This window comes from Brassica napus, unplaced genomic scaffold (assembly GCF_020379485.1).
Source record: "Brassica napus cultivar Da-Ae unplaced genomic scaffold, Da-Ae ScsIHWf_1712;HRSCAF=2340, whole genome shotgun sequence".
In the NCBI taxonomy this organism is placed as follows: Eukaryota; Viridiplantae; Streptophyta; class Magnoliopsida; order Brassicales; family Brassicaceae; genus Brassica; species Brassica napus.
The window spans coordinates 2,501-26,697 of NW_026015131.1; the positions used below are offsets into that span (position 1 = coordinate 2,501).

General features: G+C 34.2%; 3 pseudogenes across 1 annotated transcript in view; 1 reads left to right on the top strand and 2 right to left on the bottom strand.

The window, feature by feature from the left end:
* The window catches only part of LOC125598468, an 8,748-nt pseudogene extending 1,448 nt beyond the window's left edge, over nucleotides 1-7,300 (bottom strand). Inside the window, exon 1 of the transcript XR_007332446.1 lies at nucleotides 1-7,300. This exon is cut by the window's left edge and continues 1,448 nt beyond it. The product of XR_007332446.1 is annotated as a cytochrome b6-f complex subunit 4-like (transcript).
* Nucleotides 7,301-10,282: 2,982 nt separating this feature from the next.
* Nucleotides 10,283-12,097, bottom strand: LOC125598467 (annotated as a pseudogene).
* A 4,658-nt stretch (nucleotides 12,098-16,755) lies between these two features.
* LOC125598470 lies at nucleotides 16,756-24,184 on the top strand (annotated as a pseudogene).
* Nucleotides 24,185-24,197: the final 13 nt, after the last annotated feature.

Sequence of the window (24,197 nt, forward strand, 5' to 3'; positions counted from 1 at the left end):
GGGCTCCAATTGGTAGAAAAAAACCCGTAACCCCTGGGGTTATCCTGCGCTTGGAAGAAGAACTAGAAAAAGGAAAAAATATAGTGAGACTTTGATTCTTCGTCGCCGTAGTAAATAGGAGAGAAAATCGAATTTCTTTCTTCGTCTTAAAAAAAATAGGAGTTAATTAACTGTGACACGTTCACTAAAAAAAAATCCTTTTGTAGCAAAGCATTTATTAAGAAAAATAGAGAAGCTTAATACAAAGGCGGAAAAAGAAATCATAATAACTTGGTCCCGGGCATCTACTATTATACCCACAATGATTGGCCATACTATCGCTATACATAATGGAAGGGAACACTTACCCGTTTATATAATCGACCTTATGGTAGGACATAAATTGGGAGAATTTTCACCTACTATAAATTTTAGAGGACACGCGAAAAATGATAATAGATCTCGTCGTTAATTAAATGAATTCAAAAAAATGAATAATGAATATAATTTTTTTTTAGTGAGAGGTAAACCTTATGATAAAGAAGAAAAAGAAGAAATCATATACTTCCGTATATGCTTTAGGGCAATATATATCTATGTCTGCCCACAAAGCACGGAGAGTTATTGATCAGATCCGTGGACGTTCCTACGAAGAAGCACTTATGATATTAGAACTTATGCCGTATCGAGGATGTTATCCCATTTTTAAATTAGTTTATTCTGCAGCAGCAAATGCTAGTCATAATAAGGGTTTCAAAGAAACCAATTTAGTCATTAGTAAAGCTGAAGTGAATCAAGGAAATACGGTGAAAAAATTAAAACCTCGGGCACGAGGACGGAGTTACCCAATAAAAAGATCCACTTGTCATATAACTATCGTATTGGAAGATATATCCTTATATCAACAATATGAAGAATATTTAATGTATTTAAAAAAACCTGGATGCAGCAATGAAAACATAAATCTAACATGTTACGATACATATAGTAGTGGAGGCCATGGGACAAAAAATAAATCCACTTGGTTTCAGACTTGGTACAACCCAAAGTCATCATTCTATTTGGTTTGCACAACCAAAAAAGTATTCTGAAGGTTTAGAAGAAGATAAAAAAATACGAGACTGTATTAAAAATTATGTCCAAAAAAATATAAGAATATCCTCTGGTATGGAGGGAATTGCACGTATCGAAATTCAAAAAAGAATCGATCTCATTCAGATCATAATCTATATGGGATTTCCTAAATTATTAATTGAAGATAAACCCCGAAGAATCGAAGAATTACAGATGAATGTTCAAAAAGAACTTAATTGTGTCAATAGAAAACTCAACATTGCTATTACCCGAATTTCCAATCCGTATGGGCATCCTAATATTCTTGCAGAATTTATAGCTGGCCAATTAAAAAATCGCGTTTCTTTTCGAAAAGCAATGAAAAAAGCTATTGAATTAACTGAACAGGCGAATACAAAAGGAATTCAAGTACAAATTGCAGGACGTATCGACGGAAAAGAAATTGCACGTGTTGAATGGATCAGAGAAGGCAGAGTTCCTTTACAAACAATTGAAGCTAAAATTGATTATTGTTCCTATACAGTTCGAACTATTTATGGGGTTTTAGGAATAAAAATTTGGATATTCGTAGACGAAGAATAAAAAAACTTTATTTGTCTTTACATTTTATCCAATGATAAAAAACGAAAACTATGTAGTATAACACTATAAAGAAATAAAAATAAAAACTTGTAGTCTTCTTTTTTATGTTTAAGAAAAAAAAATAAGCAATTCTATAAGGTTGAATAAACATTTCCATCAAAACTCCTTTGATATAATTGCTATGCTTAGTGTGTGACTCGTTGGTTTAGGGTTAGATTACGATAAAAAAAAAAAAGAACTTACCAACTAATAACTACAGCATTAATAAATAACCTAAGCAACTCATTGCTTCGCATTATCTGGATCCAAAAAATTAGTCAAGATATGATAGGCTGATCATATCATTGGAGCAACTGACTAAAAAAAAAGAATAAAGAAAGATGATTATTAAGTTATGAAAGGTAATCAAAAAGTATGCGGATAAATGGAAGGATGAAAGAAAGAGCGAAAAAATTGAATATTAATGATATATGATTCCAATTTGGAAAATCTATGAGGTCACTGTAAGAAAAGCAATGTAATAAAGCATCAATACAGATTCATTCATAATAATTAGATAAATAATAATAATTAGATAAATCTGTTCCGAAAACAAAAAATTAAGAGCCTTGAGACAATCAAAACTGAGAAAATTGCCTCAAAAAAAAAAGAAATTCAAAATTTCATGTAAAAGCTCCATTGTAGAATTCAGGCCTAATGATTAATCAAGAAGCGATGGGAACGACGGAACCCATGAATATATAGGATTCTAGTGAACAAGAAATCTTAGTAATTCATTGGACAGGATGGCGGAATAAACCAGAAACTTTATTATCTATTCTGATTTTGATTCTGAGACCCGGGGGATAAACAGCAAACTTAAATAGATATTGAAAGAGTAAATATTCGCCGGCGAAAAATTGGTTTTTTTTTTCAAATAAAAACAGTAATAAAAGATGAAAAAAACAATGAAAAAAAAATAAGGATTTGTTATAATATTCTAACTCTAATAAAAATTACATTTGTAATGATGATATTACGTTATTTTTAAATAAATCGAAATAAAATTGATCTTTGATTCTATTTCAAAAAAGACATACACAAATTTAGAAGAGATAAGATGAAATAAAAAAAAATACCATGATTAATAGGATTAATCATTAACTACATCTATATCTTAATTAATCCTTTTATTCGCGAGGAGCTGGATGAGAAGAAACTCTCACGTCCAGTTCTGCAGTAGAGATGGAATTTCTCATTTAGAAAAAACCCATCAACTATAACCCAAAAAGAACCAAATTTCGTAAACAACATCGAGGAAGACTAAAAGGAATATCCTCTCGTGGGAATCGTATTTGTTTTGGCAGATATGCTCTTCAAACACTTGAACCCGCTTGGATTACATCTAGACAAATAGAAGCAGGGCGACGAGCAATGACACGAAATATACGACGTGGTGGAAAAATTTGGGTACGTATATTTCCAGACAAGCCAGTTACAGTAAGACCCGCGGAAACGCGTATGGGTTCTGGGAAAGGATCCCCAGAGTACTGGGTAGCTGTGGTTAAACCAGGTAAAATCCTTTATGAAATGGGTGGTGTACCAGAAAATATAGCCAGAAAAGCTATTTCAATCGCGGCATCAAAAATGCCTATAAAAACCCAATTCATTATTTCTGAATAGGAATATAGAATGAAAAAGCTAAATAACATTTAAGGATAAAAAGATTCTAAGTTTTTTTTGACAAACAATATTTTTTTTACTTCGTCCTTTGCACTAAAAGAAGAGATACAAAAATATGATTCAACCACAAACCTATTTGAATGTAGCAGACAACAGCGGGGCTCGAAAATTGATGTGTATTCGAATAATAGGAGCTAGTAATCGCCGCTATGCTCATATTGGTGACGTTATTGTTGCTGTAATCAAGGAAGCAATCCCAAATACTACTCTAGAAAGATCAGAAGTGGTCAGAGCTGTAATTGTACGTACTTGTAAAGAACTCAAACGTAAGAATGGGACGATAATACGATATGACGACAATGCCGCAGTTGTCATTGATCAAGAAGGAAATCCAAAAGGAACTCGCGTTTTTGGGGCGATCCCACGGGAATTGAGACAATTAAACTTTACTAAAATAGTTTCATTAGCTCCTGAAGTATTATAAGACCTAAATATCGATAGTTAATATAGGATAGGATTAAAAAAATGGTATTGAAATCAAATTAATTATAATTAATAGATTGTGTATCACGCATATACCCTTAATAATTTTATATATTAATAATTGAATTCATATATTAATATATAATTCGTCTCTATTTTTATATAAATAAAAGAAAAATAACATGTTGATTATATCAAAATTATAGAACAATTAAGGAATTTTAACTTATCATGGGGAAAGACACTATTGCTGATATAATAACCTCTATACGAAATGCTGACATGAATAGAAAAGGAACAGTTCGGATAGGATCGACTAACATCACCGAAAGCATTGTTAAAATACTTTTACGAGAGGGTTTTATCGAAAACGTAAGGAAACATCGCGAAAACAATCAATATTTTTTGATTTTAACCCTAAGACATAGACGAAATAAGAAAGAATCCTATAAAACGATTTTAAATTTAAAGAGAATAAGCCGACCGGGTCTACGAATCTATTCTAACTCTCAACGAATTCCACGAATTTTAGGCGGAATAGGAATTGTAATCCTTTCAACTTCTCAAGGTATAATGACAGATCGAGAAGCTCGACTAAAAAGAATCGGCGGAGAAATTTTGTGTTATATATGGTAATCCTTCTAATATCAAAATTGGATATCCGGAACTTAGCATTTGTGAAAAAAAAGGGGGGGGGTTGTGTAATACCACCCCTGCTAAAAAAGTTTAGAATTTTTTTACCCCGAATGAAATTAAAGAAAAAAATGAATTAATGAAAGTTTTCTTTATGAATCACTTCCGAACGGTATGGTTCGATTTTGTTTAGATACTAAAGATTTTTTTTATTTTAGGTCATGCTTCTGAAAGGATTCGACATATTTTTGTATAGGTATACCTATAGGAGAAAAGGGGGGTAAAAATTTTAGTAAGTTCTTAGGTATTAAGTTAATCGGGGAACAGCCACTTTCTAGACTCCATAACAAGGATTCAAATAAGTCAGTGGTTTTTTGAAATTCAACATTCCTTTCACGAAGATACAATTCAAGATTCAAAAATATCAAGAAACCTTTTTTTCGTCCAACAATAAGTATATTAAGAGAATTAAGGAATAACAACTATGAAAATAAGGGCTTCCGTTCGTAAAATTTGTGAAAAGTGTCGGCTAATCCGTAGGAGGGGACGAATTATAGTAATTTGTTCCAACCCGAGGCATAAACAAAGACAAGGATAATCTTACTAAAGGAAAAGGCACTTCCAAGGAGCTAGTAAAAAAAGGTCCGTTTTGACATGAAATGGATATATCCATATATTTCTTGTGAAATGAAAAAATATGGCAAAACCTATATTAAGAATTGGTTCACGTAAAAATACCCGTAGTGGTTCACGTAAAAATGTACGTAGAATACCAAAGGGAGTTATTCATGTTCAAGCAAGTTTCAACAATACCATTGTGACCGTTACAGATGTACGGGGTCGGGTGATTTCTTGGTCCTCCGCGGGTACTTGTGGATTCAGGGGTACAAGAAGAGGAACACCTTTTGCTGCTCAAACCGCAGCAGGAAATGCTATTCGAGCAGTAGTGGATCAAGGTATGCAACGAGCTGAAGTAAGGATAAAAGGCCCTGGACTAGGAAGAGATGCAGCATTACGAGCTATTCGTAGAAGCGGTATACTTTTAAGTTTCGTACGAGATGTAACCCCTATGCCACATAATGGTTGTAGACCCCCTAAAAAACGACGTGTATAGAACTAAATAAAGGCTGAAAGGGTTTCAAGAGAAATAAATGATTCAATGATCTGATCAAATAAAATTACTATGGTTCGAGAGAAAGTCAAAGTATCTACTCGGACACTACAGTGGAAGTGTGTTGAATCAAGAAGAGACAGTAAGCGTCTTTATTATGGACGCTTTATTCTGTCTCCACTTATGAAAGGTCAAGCCGACACAATAGGCATTGCGATGCGAAGAGCTTTACTTGGCGAAATAGAAGGAACATGTATTACACGTGCAAAATCTGAGAACATACCACATGACTATTCTAACATAGTCGGTATTCAAGAATCAGTACATGAAATTTTAATGAATTTGAACGAGATTGTATTAAAAAGTAATCTATATGGAACGCGCAACGCGCTTATTTGTGTCCAAGGTCCCGGATATATAACTGCTCGAGACATAGTTTTACCGCCCTCTGTGGAAATCGTTGATAATACACAGCATATAGCTACCTTAACGGAACCAATAAATTTGTGTATTGGATTAAAAATCGAGAGGAATCGCGGATATAGTTTAAAAATGTCAAATAACTTTGAAGACCGAAGTTATCCTATAGATGCTGTATTCATGCCTGTTCAAAATGCGAATCATAGTATTCATTCTTATGGGAATGGGAATGAAAAACAAGAGATTCTTTTTCTAGAAATATGGACAAATGGAAGTTTAACTCCTAAAGAAGCACTTCATGAAGCCTCCCGGAATTTGATTAATTTATTATTTTTCTACATGTAGAAGAAGAAACGTTCTATTTAGAGAACAATCAACATCAAGTTACTTTACCCCTTTTTCCTTTTCATAATAGATTAGTTAACCTAAGAAAAAAAAAAAAAGAACTAGCGTTTCAATATATTTTTATTGACCAATTAGAATTGCCTCCCAGAATCTATAATTGTCTCAAAAAGTCCAATATACATACATTATTGGATCTTTTGAATAACAGTCAAGAAGACCTTATCAAAATGGAACATTTTCACATAGAAGATGTAAAAAAGATATTAGACATTTTAGAAAAAAAATAAAAAAAGCATTAAAAAAAATTTGACTAAAAAGTCAATTTAAAATTGAAATGGATTTTAAACCTTCAACGTAATTTCGATTTTCCAGTCAAACCTATTTTACTTAATAAAATTAATTTAGATATGTATCTAGGGAGAATTCATTTTGAAATGACTACTCCCTAGATACCCACGCCTTTTATTTTACAATTGAATAAATTTAATTAAAAAAGACCTAAAGTTAGAGATTTATCAATTGGTAATGTTGCTCCAATACCTAACCACAGGGCCACCACGGTGCCAATCAAAAAGACGGTTGTCGCGACTGGACGACGAAATGGATTTTGGAACTTATTAACATTTTCCAAAAAGGGTACGGTTAATAATCCCGCCGGTACTGAAGCCATTAAAAGAACACCCAATAATTTGTTAGGCACTGTACGAAGTATTTGAAATACAGGAAAGAAATACCATTCAGGTAATATTTCCAAAGGAGTTGCAAAAGGATCCGCAGGTTCACCAATCATTGATGGTTCTAAAACCGCTAAGCCTACGTTACAGGCAATGGTACCAAGAATGACTACTGGAAAAATATATAAAAGATCATTGGGCCATGCGGGCTCTCCGTAATAATTATGACCCATACCTTTAGCTAATTTAGCTCGTAATACAGGATCATTCAAATCTGGTTTTTTGTTATTGGGATAGGTGAATTCTTATGGATCCATCCCCCGAGGGAACCGGACATGATAATTTTTCATCATCCGGCTCGAGCAAGAATTAACCAAACTAAATTAATACATACAAAAAATATATATGTTATCCACAAGTATTTAATATGTAAAAAAAGAATTATCCGATTCCAAAGTTATTGCAACTAAAGATTACCATAAATTCCATTCTTACAGGTAAATGCTCAACACCCACGTAAGCTTAAAAGTTGATCATGATTAAGTGCTTTCTGGATCGTCTCATACCTTATCAATTAATCCTTAATCTCAAAAATTATATCGAGATTTTTCAAATACAAAGGATTTACTTGTTACTAATGAAGTCTACCCTCTACTCTTCATTAGATCCTGTATTCACTCCGATAGTATCAGAAATCGAGTCGATGCAGAGGAAATGAATGCATTTACATACTATTAATTTTTTATTTTTTTAGCTCTTTTTTAGTAAAAAATAGCTAAAAACATAATCCTGATTATGTTCCATCCCTTAATCTCCTGGATTTTGGATTTTACGGAGCCCACTCATCCACGACATCGTCGGGTATTATGATCATAGAAAAGATTCTCTTCAAGTGAACCAGCCTATCCCCTGTATGGGGCTTACACAGTGGTTGGAACAAAGACACATTTGGTTGTGAATTCCAATGTAGCAGATAAAGTCATATTTCTGCACGGCCCGATCAATAGTTCAAGTCACACACTCCCATAATCCATTTTCTCTTCATAGAATTCCCTTCAACTTTTTATGTCAAAAAAATAATACAATATTGTGGAGTTGAAGGGAAATATCCAAATACATGTCTTATTTTTTAATAATCCATATTTATAGCAATAAAATACGATTGTTCCTTCACCAAGTAATAAGATAAATTAGTAATTAAAAATATCTAGAATCTATATTATTTATAAGGGACCAGAAATACCTTGCTTACGTATCATTAAGAAATGCATTAACATAAATACAGCCGTAAGAAGAGGTAATACAAAAGTGTGTAAACTATAAAAACGAGTCAAAGTGGATTGTCCAACACTAGCACTTCCGCGTAATAATTCTACAAGAGGCGATCCTATTACCGGAATAGCGTCAGGTACACCTGTTACAATTTTGACTGCCCAATAGCCAATTTGATCCCAAGGTAAAGAATAACCTGTTACACCAAAAGATGCGGTCAATACACCCAGAACCACACCAGTAACCCAAGTTAATTCGCGAGGTTTTTTAAAACCACCGGTGAGGTATACACGAAATACGTGCAGGATCATCATTAGGACCATCATACTTGCCGACCATCGATGAACTGATCGGATTAACCAACCAAAGTTAGCTTCAGTCATTATATATTGAACAGAAGCAAAAGCCTCAGTAACAGTTGGACGGTAATAAAAAGTCATAGCAAATCCCGTAGCTACTTGTACTAAAAAACAAGTAAGGGTAATTCCTCCTAGACAATAAAATATGTTGACATGCGGAGGAACATATTTACTAGTTATATCGTCTGCAATCGCTTGAATCTCAAGACGTTCTTCGAACCAATCATAAACTTTATTGAGATAGGTAAACCAAGGTTCCTCCCCCTCCAAGAACTGTATATGAGAATTTCATCTCGTACAGCTCAAACAAAAAAAAGACCCAAATACTGATTGAAACGGATATGGAATATAAAGTTTTAAACTTCTCTCTCATTCAATATTATTTAAGAGTCAAAATGCGAAAGCTCTTCTTTGTGGTTAAATGCCAAAAACTCAAGTCAGCTCATACGTCTTTATGTTGTGTTGATCGTTACAGGCCTCTTGAATCTTCTAGATTACCTACCGTTATTGTCTTTTTTAGTTGGTATTTGTATGGAATGGGAATACGGATTTCTTCTTGTTTTCTTTATTATTGATAGGAATTTTCTTGTTAAGACCCTACTTATTAATTGAAACCTCAGATTCATACGAAAACCACGATAATTCAATGAAAAAACCTTCAAAGTCCAAGTTCACTGAGTGAGAACCATTGGATCATCACTTATTCAAAAAAAAAAAAAGAGCTATAATGATTAAAAACATAAAATACAAAGAAGCGTTTGTCCTTTGATCTAAATAAGAGTTTAAAAGCAGAAAAAAATTGATTTATGAAAATTTATAAGATAGAACGGAAAGAAGTCCGGCTACGAGGTCTAAGTATTAAGTATGAATCATAGTTCGAAAACTTTGTGATCTATTTGATCTATTTCGTGCTCCAGATACTCGAATGAATATCCGACGAAAAAAACCATCTTGATAAAGATGACAGACCCCCTTCTCTGTACTATCCATAGGGTCAATTCTAACAAGTCACACACTCATATTCCGGAAATATACAATGCAGAAAAAAATTTCGCGGTCGAACTACCAAAGGAGAATAGGTGCAAAATTTTAGACCTACATACTTTACTTTTTTGTATCGAACAAAAAGCTAGCACTTCAAGATTCTTCTCAGTCTAATTCATTGAAATTCCATCCAGTAGAACAGAGGAATTATAAATCTCCAAAATAATAGATAGGAATACCGCAAATAGTGCCATTGCAACACCCATCAAAGGGGTCGTTCCCCATCCAGGAGCTACTTTACCATATTCAGAATTCAACGGTTTCAATAACTTCCCTACAGTAGTGCTTCTTGGACCAGATCTAGAACTATCTTCAACAGTTTGTGTAGCCATAAATCTTATTTTGTATTCATTACGATCTGTTGACTTTGTATACCATTCCGTTGTAAATAAACGATCTTAGCATAGATCCATTGTGGTCTTTCAATTATATAATAATGGAAACAGCAACTCTAGTCGCCATCTTTATATCTGGGTTACTTGTAAGTTTTACTGGGTATGCTCTATATACTGCCTTTGGGCAACCCTCTCAACAACTAAGAGATCCATTCGAGGAACACGGGGACTAGTTGACGTAATCAGCCTCCAAATAGTTGGAGGCTGATTACGTCAATGAAGAGAATGAAAAATTATTTCATTTTTTAGTTGAAATTGTAGGCGGTTCCCGAAAAAAAATAGCGAAAAAAATGATCCCTAAAGTCGATACTAAGAGAAATGTATAAACCAATGCTTCCATAAATTTGATCGTGGTTTACAATTATAGCTTTCATACCTGTTTTGTTTATGTTTACTGAAGGAGTATACCTCCGGATAAAGAACAAAAAAGAGTCAAAGAAACGGCAGCGATTTAAATCAAGATTCCTACAGTACCCTACCTATTAAATGAAATCAAAAAAATCGCAAACAGAAACTAAAAGAAAAAAGCAATGTTGCATCAGACTGCTTGTCTTTTTGTAGTTGGATCTCCAAGTTTTTGGAATGCCCCAAATTCCACCTGAGCATCCAAATCTGGATCAATACCAGCAAAAACATCTCTGAAGAGGGTTCTAGAACCATGCCAAATGTGTCCAAAGAAGAAAAGTAGAGCAAACGAAGCATGCCCAAAAGTAAACCAACCTCTTGGACTGCTACGAAAAACACCATCGGATTTCAAAGTAGCACGATCTAATTCAAAAATCTCACCCAATTGAGCCCGTCTAGCATATTTTTTCACAGTTGCGGGATCACTATAACTTACTCCATTGAGTTCACCACCATAAAACTCAACAGTTACACCTACTTGTTCGACACTATATTTAGATTCTGCCCTTCTAAACGGGACGTCGGCTCTAACAATTCCGTCTCCGTCTACCAAAACAACCGGAAATGTTTCAAAAAAAGTAGGCATACGGCGTACAAAAAGTTCACGCCCTTCTTTATTTCTAAAGACGGGGTGTCCTAACCATCCAACAGCTATTCCATCCCCATTGTCCATTGAACCCGCTCGGAATAATCCCCTTTTGCTGGATTATTACCAATATAATCATAAAAAGCTAATTTTTCAGGAATTTTAGACCAAGCTTCTGATACACTTTGATTTTCAGCTAGTCCGGCACTAACTCTTCGATATATTTCTTGTTGAAAGTATCCCTGATCCCATTGATAACGAGTAGGACCAAATAATTCGATGGGAGTAGTTGCAGAACCATACCACATAGTTCCAGCAACAATAAAAGCTGCAAAAAAGACAGCAGCAATACTACTGGAAAGGACGGTTTCAATATTTCCCATACGTAATCCTTTGTATAGACGTTGAGGCGGACGAACACTAAGATGGAATAAGCCCGCTAATATACCCAACGTCCCTGCTGCAATATGATGAGAGGCTATTCCTCCCGGAACAAAAGGGTCAAAACCCTCCACGCCCCACGCCGGATTTACGGGTTGGACCTTTCCGGTTAGTCCATAAGGGTCGGATACCCATATTCCAGGACCATATAATCCTGTTACATGAAATGCGCCAAAACCAAAGCAAGCCACTCCTGAAAGAAATAAATGAATTCCAAAAATCTTGGGCAAATCCAAAGAAGGTTTTCCTGTACGTTCATCACAAAAAATTTCTAGATCCCAATATACCCAATGCCAAATAGCTGCCAAGAAGCACAAGCCAGAAAACACGATATGTGCTGCGGCTACCCCTTCGTAACTCCAAAGACCCGGATTCGTTATAGTCCCTCCTGTAATATTCCAACCGCCCCATGAATTGGTTATTCCTAAACGAGTCATGAAAGGTATAACGAACATACCTTGTCTCCACATTGGATCAAGAACAGGGTCGGAGGGATCAAAAACAGCTAATTCATATAGAGCCATGGAACCGGCCCAACCAGCAACCAGAGCAGTATGCATTATATGAACCGAAAGCAAACGACCGGGATCATTCAATACAACAGTATGAACACGATACCAAGGCAAACCCATGGAAATACCCCTTTATCAATGAAAAATAGACACTATGTAACTTTATTGCATTGGAAAAAACTATGTTACGGACCCCCCCTTTTTAGGTAATTATTTCGGAGAAAGGATTAATATTTGTTCTATTCTGTTAGTAATAATGGAACAATTCGATTCATAGGAAAAAAGGGAAGCGGATCTATTCTATATCCGATAAGTACCAATACGCAATGGGGGTGAATCCTATGTTATATGAACCAAGATAGCTATTGTTGTTCAGAAGCCCGTTCGTAAAAAGTTTCCTTTAATTTTATTCATTCTCTCTTACTTTACTTTTATTTTATATTTATTTTAGCTTATTCAACTTCTGTATTAAATATGATTAATTTAAATATGATTAATATTAATAAAGTAGGAAAAAAGGATAATATGATAAAAAAAATGAAACCCCAGTCTTACGTTTCCACATCAAAGTGAAATAGAGAACTTCATTCTCTTTTTTTTCATTTCATGCCTATTGGCGTTCCAAAAGTACCTTTTCGAAGTCCTGGAGAAGGAGATACATCTTGGGTTGACATATAGTGCGACTTGTCAGATATATTGGGCTATATGGGATTTCCCCATTTTCTCCCTCGATCGAGATATCCTCTGTTTCGCTCAAAAAGATTGATTGAATTATCAAAATTTGTAACGCGAAGCGCAAAAAATAAATTAGAATTAAATGCAGGGAGTATTTAGATTGATATTAGATTATCAAAAATTTTTTATGGTTTACGTGATCGGACTAATAAAATTAAGTATCCAGGCTCCGTTTAGCAAAAATCCAATTGATAATTAATATATAATATTTTTATAATTACTACTTAATATGATATGAATATGATATCAAAATTATGAAAATTCTATTAAAAAATAAAAAAAATACAAAAAATTGAAACAGGGTGATCTAAAACTGTTGATCAAATAAAATAATATAATTAAAAATTTATTGACTATTTGACAGAAGACATGTGAAAGAAATGAATTGAAAAAAAAAGAAGGAGTAGTAAAAAAAAAAAAGACGCGGTATTTGGTTCATTTGTCCTATATGTGCAAATCAAAATCGGGCAAATTTTTCCTTTTACTCGGAGTAGAGCATAAACCTAAAAAAACGGAATAAAAAAAGGAAGAAGCCCATTCAGGAACAAGAAAAAAACCATCCCCATTTCAACTGAATCTCGATGAAAAAAAAATATCAATGAATCAAGTTAGTCTGACAGGCCTAATCAATCGTTTTATTATTTTATTATTAGGATTATAATATCTAATAAATAAAAGGGGCCAAAACTTATTTATTTTTCTTTTACTTTTAAAAGGGAAGCAAGCCCTTCCCTTATTAAGTTAGAAAGAAAAGCCTTCTCTGAAAAAAAGGGGGGGTTGGAATCGACACATTGATTTTTTAACAATTTTTGTTGAACCGTATGCATCAAAAGGTGCCTGTACGGCTCCTAAGGAATAAAATTTTATCCTAATCAACCGACTTTATCGAGAAAGATTGTTTTTTTAGGCCAAGAGGTTGATACCGAAATCTCGAATCAACTTATTAGTCTTATGATATATCTCAGTATAGAAAAGGATACCAAAGATCTTTATTTGTTTATAAACTCTCCTGGTGGATGGGTAATATCTGGAATGGCTATTTATGATACTATGCAATTTGTGCGACCCGATGTACAGACAATATGCATGGGATTGGCCGCTTCAATAGCATCCTTTATCCTAGTCGGAGGAGAAATTACCAAACGTATAGCATTCCCTCACGCTTGGCGCCAATGAGTTTTTTTATTTTAGAGAAAAAATACTATGCCTTCGCCCTCGGAAATATGAATTAGTTAAGTAATAATAGCATGGCACTTCGAATTCGATATGAAATTTTTTAGATTAAAAAAATTATTATATATTGAAAGAGTAGTATGGGATAAGAAAGGGGTATTTAAAATGATATCTTCCCTATTCGGGCACATCCCAGCGTCACAAACTTTGTTTTCACACCGGAAGCTTATTTACAAAAACAAAAAAAAGACACTTTGGGATTGCTGAATCATAGACGGATCAAAAAAAATGATATATAAAGCAACGGAACCATCATAGTATTTTTTTAACTCCTACAAAACAAAAAAGAAGGATGGTAATTGGATCATTTATGGATCCGCGTATAATAGAACCTATATTTGTTTTCTTTCGCCGAAAGGAAAGGTCAAAAACGTAAATTCCATTCTAGAGCCGTATGCAACGCACAAAAAAAGCCTGTACGGTTATTCAAATTTCTCTGTTTTTTTGGTTATCTCGCCTCATTCTGCGAAATAGAAAAAGCTTTTCTATTATATCATCAGGGTAATGATCCATCAACCCGCTAGTTCGTTTTATGAGGCACAAACGGGAGAAGTTATCTTGGAAGCGGAAGAACTACTAAAACTTCGCGAAACCATCACAAGGGTTTATGTACAAAGAACGGGCAAACCTATATGGGTTGTATCCGAAGACATGGAAAGGGATGTTTTTATGTCAGCAACAGAAGCCCAAGCTCATGGCATTGTTGATCTTGTAGCGGTTCAATAAAAATAGGAGCGATTTCATGCAAATCTACCACTGCTAATTTTATATCTTTTTAGATTAAAGGTTTAGTTTCATATTCTCTTCAATATATTTTTTTTATATTGAAGAGAATCTTGAAGAGAAGTAATTCAGAATTAGCCGGTTAGAACCCATCTAAACCAGCCCATTATTTATATGATTCCGTATGCCAACCATTAAACAACTTATTAGAAATACAAGACAGCCAATCCGAAATGTCACAAAATCCCCAGCGCTTCGGGGATGCCCTCAGCGACGAGGAACATGTACTCGGGTGTATGTGCGACTCGTTTAGATCATAGACTGAAACACAAAAAGGAAATTCTTTTTGAAATATCAAGGATCAGTACCTGTTAATAAAATAGAATGGAGGAACTCGATTCATTATTTCAAAAAGATAGATCATTCATATCTTCTATTGTGTCTGAAACTTATGGTTTACATTGGTGCAAATCCAATCAACTCCATTTTTTAGAAAACCCCCAATGATAACAAATGGTTATCAATTAAGCGGGGGAAATCCCATTTTTATTAAAAAGATTCCACTCTTGAAAGAAAAAACGGACTAACAGGGTAAATGACCAAATCAATTTTAAAATAAAATACCGTTACTGTATAAAGTGGATCTCATTGTGAAAGATCTATTACTGGAATATTAATGGGGTAGAGCCAAAGAATGTGAATTGTACAAGTTACCAATAGTATTGATTAATTAAAAGAAGGAGCTCCGGTGTATAGAGAGGACCTCACCGTTTTAGAAGTAACCATAGAAACGAAGGAACCCACTATTTATCCATTTCTATTTACTACTTTTTGTAGTTATTCTATTTTTTTATATCAAGTACCAAGGCAATTTATCCTTTCAAAGCAAAGGAAATACCTAGCCAAAAATAGTGGTGGGGAAGGTTAGAGTAGCAAAAGCCATTGGAATTTTTTTTTATACATTGGAATAATTCGTTTGGTTATTAATGACTAGTAAAGGGGAAAAGAATAACTAAAACTAAAAAAAGAATTAGTTATTCATCAAAGTTTGATTTATTCAATGACTAGAATTAAACGCGGATATATAGCTCGGAGGCGTAGAACAAAACTTCGTTTATTTGCATCAAGCTTTCAAGGGGCTCATTCACGACTTACACGAACTATGACTCAACAGAGAATAAGAGCTTTAGTTTCGGCTCGTCGGGATAGGGGTAAAAAAAAAGAGATTTTCGTCGTTTATGGATCACTCGAATAAATGCCGTAATTCACGAAACGGAGGTATTCTATAGTTATAACCGATTCATACACAATCTGTACAAGAAGCAATTACTTCTTAATCGAAAAATACTTGCACAAATAGCTCTATTAAATAGGAGTTGTCTTTATACGATTTCAAATGAGATCAAAAAATGAGGGGATTGGAAGAAATCCACTAAATATTTGAAATAGAGTTCTTAAGTAGAATAAGCTCGGGGAGGGTAGAGTAGAAATTAGTATTATAAAAAAAGTCGTCAAAACAAAACGAGGGTATATAGTCGCTAAAAAAAGACTTATTCTTTTTCTTTTCGACGATTCTTTTCTTTTTTTTTTTTTTTATGACAGAAACAGACGTAACAATCAAATTTTGATTCTTGATTGGATTTGTCGAACAAAATATTAACCTCTTTAATTCCTTCAGATTAGTTATTCAATTGAAGAATAAGTCTATTTTTTCTGGTTCTAAGGCTAGTAGTTCTAGGGGTCGACTCACTTCTTTCAAATTGTTTCTGATTATTAAGAAAAGGTAACAAAGATAAAATACGAGCTTGTTTTATAGCAATAGTAATAATCGTTGTTGTTTTAAGTTACTCTATTCACCCGTCTAGATAATATTTTTCCTTGTTCACTAATAATCGACTAATTAAACTCATGTTTCTATAATCAATTCGATCCCCCGATGGATCCCCCCAGGGGATCGAATTTGATTATAGAAACAGAGTTAATAGTCGATTATTAGTGAACAAGGAAAATTATTATCTAGACGGGTGAAAGAGTAACTTAAAACAACAACGATAATTACTATTGCTATAAAACAAGCTCGTATTTTATCTTTGTTACCTTTTCTTAATAATCAGAAACAATTTGAAAGAAGAGTGAGTCGACCCTAGAACTACTAGCCTTAGAACCAGAAAAAAAATAGACTTATTCTTCAATTGAATAACTAATCTGAAGGAATTAAAAAAGAGGTTAATATTTTGTTCGACAAATCCAATCAAGAATCAAAATTTGATTGTTACGTCTGTTTCTGTCATAAAAAAAAAAAAAAAGAAAAGAATCGTCGAAAAGAAAAAGAATAAGTCTTTTTTAGCGACTATATACCCTCGTTTTGTTTGACGACTTTTTTTATAATACTAATTTCTACTCTACCCTCCCCGAGCTTATTCTACTTAAGAACTCTATTTCAAATATTTTAGTGGATTTCTTCCAATCCCCTCATTTTTTGATCTCATTTGAAATCGTATAAAGACAACTCCTATTTAATAGAGCTATTTGTGCAAGTATTTTTCGATTAAGAAGTAATTGCTTCTTGTACAGATTGTGTATGAATCGGTTATAACTATAGAATACCTCCGTTTCGTGAATTACGGCATTTATTCGAGTGATCCATAAACGACGAAAATCTCTTTTTCTTTTACCCCTATCCCGACGAGCCGAAACTAAAGCTCTTATTCTCTGTTGAGTCATAGTTCGTGTAAGTCGTGAATGAGCCCCTTGAAAGCTTGATGCAAATAAACGAAGTTTTGTTCTACGCCTCCGAGCTATATATCCGCGTTTAATTCTAGTCATTGAATAAATCAAACTTTGATGAATAACTAATTCTTTTTTTAGTTTTAGTTATTCTTTTCCCCTTTACTAGTCATTAATAACCAAACGAATTATTCCAATGTATAAAAAAAAATTCCAATGGCTTTTGCTACTCTAACCTTCCCCACCACTATTTTTGGCTAGGTATTTTCCTTTGCTTTGAAAGGATAAATTGCCTTGGTACTTGATATAAAAAAAATAGAATAACTACAAAAAGTAGTAAATAGAAATGGATAAATAGTGGGTTCCTTCGTTTCTATGGTTACTTCTAAAACGGTGAGGTCCTCTCTATACACCGGAGCTCCTTCTTTTAATTAATCAATACTATTGGTAACTTGTACAATTCACATTCTTTGGCTCTACCCCATTAATATTCCAGTAATAGATCTTTCACAATGAGATCCACTTTATACAGTAACGGTATTTTATTTTAAAATTGATTTGGTCATTTACCCTGTTAGTCCGTTTTTTCTTTCAAGAGTGGAATCTTTTTAATAAAAAATGGGATTTCCCCGCTTAATTGATAACCATTTGTTATCATTGGGGGTTTTCTAAAAAATGGAGTTGATTGGATTTGCACCAATGTAAACCATAAGTTTCAGACACAATAGAAGATATGAATGATCTATCTTTTTGAAATAATGAATCGAGTTCCTCCATTCTATTTTATTAACAGGTACTGATCCTTGATATTTCAAAAAGAATTTCCTTTTTGTGTTTCAGTCTATGATCTAAACGAGTCGCACATACACCCGAGTACATGTTCCTCGTCGCTGAGGGCATCCCCGAAGCGCTGGGGATTTTGTGACATTTCGGATTGGCTGTCTTGTATTTCTAATAAGTTGTTTAATGGTTGGCATACGGAATCATATAAATAATGGGCTGGTTTAGATGGGTTCTAACCGGCTAATTCTGAATTACTTCTCTTCAAGATTCTCTTCAATATAAAAAAAATATATTGAAGAGAATATGAAACTAAACCTTTAATCTAAAAAGATATAAAATTAGCAGTGGTAGATTTGCATGAAATCGCTCCTATTTTTATTGAACCGCTACAAGATCAACAATGCCATGAGCTTGGGCTTCTGTTGCTGACATAAAAACATCCCTTTCCATGTCTTCGGATACAACCCATATAGGTTTGCCCGTTCTTTGTACATAAACCCTTGTGATGGTTTCGCGAAGTTTTAGTAGTTCTTCCGCTTCCAAGATAACTTCTCCCGTTTGTGCCTCATAAAACGAACTAGCGGGTTGATGGATCATTACCCTGATGATATAATAGAAAAGCTTTTTCTATTTCGCAGAATGAGGCGAGATAACCAAAAAAACAGAGAAATTTGAATAACCGTACAGGCTTTTTTTGTGCGTTGCATACGGCTCTAGAATGGAATTTACGTTTTTGACCTTTCCTTTCGGCGAAAGAAAACAAAATATAGGTTCTATTATACGCGGATCCATAAATGATCCAATTACCATCCTTCTTTTTTGTTTTGTAGGAGTTAAAAAAATACTATGATGGTTCCGTTGCTTTATATATCATTTTTTTTGATCCGTCTATGATTCAGCAATCCCAAAGTGTCTTTTTTTTTGTTTTTGTAAATAAGCTTCCGGTGTGAAAACAAAGTTTGTGACGCTGGGATGTGCCCGAATAGGGAAGATATCATTTTAAATACCCCTTTCTTATCCCATACTACTCTTTCAATATATAATCTAATTTTTTTAATCTAAAAAATTTCATATCGAATTCGAAGTGCCATGCTATTATTACTTAACTAATTCATATTTCCGAGGGCGAAGGCATAGTATTTTTTCTCTAAAATAAAAAAACTCATTGGCGCCAAGCGTGAGGGAATGCTATACGTTTGGTAATTTCTCCTCCGACTAGGATAAAGGATGCTATTGAAGCGGCCAATCCCATGCATATTGTCTGTACATCGGGTCGCACAAATTGCATAGTATCATAAATAGCCATTCCAGATATTACCCATCCACCAGGAGAGTTTATAAACAAATAAAGATCTTTGGTATCCTTTTCTATACTGAGATATATCATAAGACTAATAAGTTGATTCGAGATTTCGGTATCAACCTCTTGGCCTAAAAAAAACAATCTTTCTCGATAAAGTCGGTTGATTAGGATAAAATTTTATTCCTTAGGAGCCGTACAGGCACCTTTTGATGCATACGGTTCAACAAAAATTGTTAAAAAATCAATGTGTCGATTCCAACCCCCCCTTTTTTTTCAGAGAAGGCTTTTCTTTCTAACTTAATAAGGGAAGGGCTTGCTTCCCTTTTAAAAGTAAAAGAAAAAATAAATAAGTTTTGGCCCCTTTTATTTATTAGATATTATAATCCTAATAATAAAATAATAAAACGATTGATTAGGCCTGTCAGACTAACTTGATTCATTGATATTTTTTTTTCATCGAGATTCAGTTGAAATGGGGATGGTTTTTTCTTGTTCCTGAATGGGCTTCTTCCTTTTTTTATTCCGTTTTTTTAGGTTTATGCTCTACTCCGAGTAAAAGGAAAAATTTGCCCGATTTTGATTTGCACATATAGGACAAATGAACCAAATACCGCGTCTTTTTTTTTTTACTACTCCTTCTTTTTTTTTCAATTCATTTCTTTCACATGTCTTCTGTCAAATAGTCAATAAATTTTTAATTATATTATTTTATTTGATCAACAGTTTTAGATCACCCTGTTTCAATTTTTTGTATTTTTTTTATTTTTTAATAGAATTTTTATCATAATTTTGATATCATATTCATATCATATTAAGTAGTAATTATAAAAATATTATATATTAATTATCAATTGGATTTTTGCTAAACGGAGCCTGGATACTTAATTTTATTAGTCCGATCACGTAAACCATAAAAAATTTTTGATAATCTAATATCAATCTAAATACTCCCTGCATTTAATTCTAATTTATTTTTTGCGCTTCGCGTTACAAATTTTTGATAATTCAATCAATCTTTTTGAGCGAAACAGAGGATATCTCGATCGAGGGAGAAAATGGGGAAATCCCATATAGCCCAATATATCTGACAAGTCGCACTATATGTCAACCCAAGATGTATCTCCTTCTCCAGGACTTCGAAAAGGTACTTTTGGAACGCCAATAGGCATGAAATGAAAAAAAAAGAGAATGAAGTTCTCTATTTCACTTTGATGTGGAAACGTAAGACTGGGGTTTCATTTTTTTTTATCATATTATCCTTTTTTCCTACTTTATTAATATTAATCATATTTAAATTAATCATATTTAATACAGAAGTTGAATAAGCTAAAATAAAATATAAAATAAAAGTAAAGTAAGAGAGAATGAATAAAAATTAAAGGAAACTTTTTACGAACGGGCTTCTGAACAACAATAGCTATCTTGGTTCATATAACATAGGATTCACCCCCATTGCGTATTGGTACTTATCGGATATAGAATAGATCCGCTTCCCTTTTTTCCTATGAATCGAATTGTTCCATTATTACTAACAGAATAGAACAAATATTAATCCTTTCTCCGAAATAATTACCTAAAAAGGGGGGGTCCGTAACATAGTTTTTTCCAATGCAATAAAGTTACATAGTGTCTATTTTTCATTGATAAAGGGGTATTTCCATGGGTTTGCCTTGGTATCGTGTTCATACTGTTGTATTGAATGATCCCGGTCGTTTGCTTTCGGTTCATATAATGCATACTGCTCTGGTTGCTGGTTGGGCCGGTTCCATGGCTCTATATGAATTAGCTGTTTTTGATCCCTCCGACCCTGTTCTTGATCCAATGTGGAGACAAGGTATGTTCGTTATACCTTTCATGACTCGTTTAGGAATAACCAATTCATGGGGCGGTTGGAATATTACAGGAGGGACTATAACGAATCCGGGTCTTTGGAGTTACGAAGGGGTAGCCGCAGCACATATCGTGTTTTCTGGCTTGTGCTTCTTGGCAGCTATTTGGCATTGGGTATATTGGGATCTAGAAATTTTTTGTGATGAACGTACAGGAAAACCTTCTTTGGATTTGCCCAAGATTTTTGGAATTCATTTATTTCTTTCAGGAGTGGCTTGCTTTGGTTTTGGCGCATTTCATGTAACAGGATTATATGGTCCTGGAATATGGGTATCCGACCCTTATGGACTAACCGGAAAGGTCCAACCCGTAAATCCGGCGTGGGGCGTGGAGGGTTTTGACCCTTTTGTTCCGGGAGGAATAGCCTCTCATCATATTGCAGCAGGGACGTTGGGTATATTAGCGGGCTTATTCCATCTTAGTGTTCGTCCGCCTCAACGTCTATACAAAGGATTACGTATGGGAAATATTGAAACCGTCCTTTCCAGTAGTATTGCTGCTGTCTTTTTGCAGCTTTTATTGTTGCTGGAACTATGTGGTATGGTTCTGCAACTACTCCCATCGAATTATTTGGTCCTACTCGTTATCAATGGGATCAGGGATACTTTCAACAAGAAATATATCGAAGAGTTAGTGCCGGACTAGCTGAAAATCAAAGTGTATCAGAAGCTTGGTCTAAAATTCCTGAAAAATTAGCTTTTTATGATTATATTGGTAATAATCCAGCAAAAGGGGGATTATTCCGAGCGGGTTCAATGGACAATGGGGATGGAATAGCTGTTGGATGGTTAGGACACCCCGTCTTTAGAAATAAAGAAGGGCGTGAACTTTTTGTACGCCGTATGCCTACTTTTTTTGAAACATTTCCGGTTGTTTTGGTAGACGGAGACGGAATTGTTAGAGCCGACGTCCCGTTTAGAAGGGCAGAATCTAAATATAGTGTCGAACAAGTAGGTGTAACTGTTGAGTTTTATGGTGGTGAACTCAATGGAGTAAGTTATAGTGATCCCGCAACTGTGAAAAAATATGCTAGACGGGCTCAATTGGGTGAGATTTTTGAATTAGATCGTGCTACTTTGAAATCCGATGGTGTTTTTCGTAGCAGTCCAAGAGGTTGGTTTACTTTTGGGCATGCTTCGTTTGCTCTACTTTTCTTCTTTGGACACATTTGGCATGGTTCTAGAACCCTCTTCAGAGATGTTTTTGCTGGTATTGATCCAGATTTGGATGCTCAGGTGGAATTTGGGGCATTCCAAAAACTTGGAGATCCAACTACAAAAAGACAAGCAGTCTGATGCAACATTGCTTTTTTCTTTTAGTTTCTGTTTGCGATTTTTTTGATTTCATTTAATAGGTAGGGTACTGTAGGAATCTTGATTTAAATCGCTGCCGTTTCTTTGACTCTTTTTTGTTCTTTATCCGGAGGTATACTCCTTCAGTAAACATAAACAAAACAGGTATGAAAGCTATAATTGTAAACCACGATCAAATTTATGGAAGCATTGGTTTATACATTTCTCTTAGTATCGACTTTAGGGATCATTTTTTTCGCTATTTTTTTTCGGGAACCGCCTACAATTTCAACTAAAAAATGAAATAATTTTTCATTCTCTTCATTGACGTAATCAGCCTCCAACTATTTGGAGGCTGATTACGTCAACTAGTCCCCGTGTTCCTCGAATGGATCTCTTAGTTGTTGAGAGGGTTGCCCAAAGGCAGTATATAGAGCATACCCAGTAAAACTTACAAGTAACCCAGATATAAAGATGGCGACTAGAGTTGCTGTTTCCATTATTATATAATTGAAAGACCACAATGGATCTATGCTAAGATCGTTTATTTACAACGGAATGGTATACAAAGTCAACAGATCGTAATGAATACAAAATAAGATTTATGGCTACACAAACTGTTGAAGATAGTTCTAGATCTGGTCCAAGAAGCACTACTGTAGGGAAGTTATTGAAACCGTTGAATTCTGAATATGGTAAAGTAGCTCCTGGATGGGGAACGACCCCTTTGATGGGTGTTGCAATGGCACTATTTGCGGTATTCCTATCTATTATTTTGGAGATTTATAATTCCTCTGTTCTACTGGATGGAATTTCAATGAATTAGACTGAGAAGAATCTTGAAGTGCTAGCTTTTTGTTCGATACAAAAAAGTAAAGTATGTAGGTCTAAAATTTTGCACCTATTCTCCTTTGGTAGTTCGACCGCGAAATTTTTTTCTGCATTGTATATTTCCGGAATATGAGTGTGTGACTTGTTAGAATTGACCCTATGGATAGTACAGAGAAGGGGGTCTGTCATCTTTATCAAGATGGTTTTATTTCGTCGGATATTCATTCGAGTATCTGGAGCACGAAATAGATCAAATAGATCACAAAGTTTTCGAACTATGATTCATACTTAATACTTAGACCTCGTAGCCGGACTTCTTTCCGTTCTATCTTATAAATTTTCATAAATCAATTTTTTCTGCTTTTAAACTCTTATTTAGATCAAAGGACAAACGCTTCTTTGTATTTTATGTTTTTAATCATTATAGCTCTTTTTTTTTTATTGAATAAGTGATGATCCAATGGTTCTCACTCAGTGAACTTTGGACTTTGAAGGTTTCATTGAATTATCGTGGTTTTCGTATGAATCTGAGGTTTCAATTAATAAGTAGGGTCTTAACAAGAAAATTCCTATCAATAATAAAGAAAACAAGAAGAAATCCGTATTCCCATTCCATACAAATACCAACTAAAAAAGACAATAACGGTAGGTAATCTAGAAGATTCAAGAGGCCTGTAACGATCAACACAACATAAAGACGTAT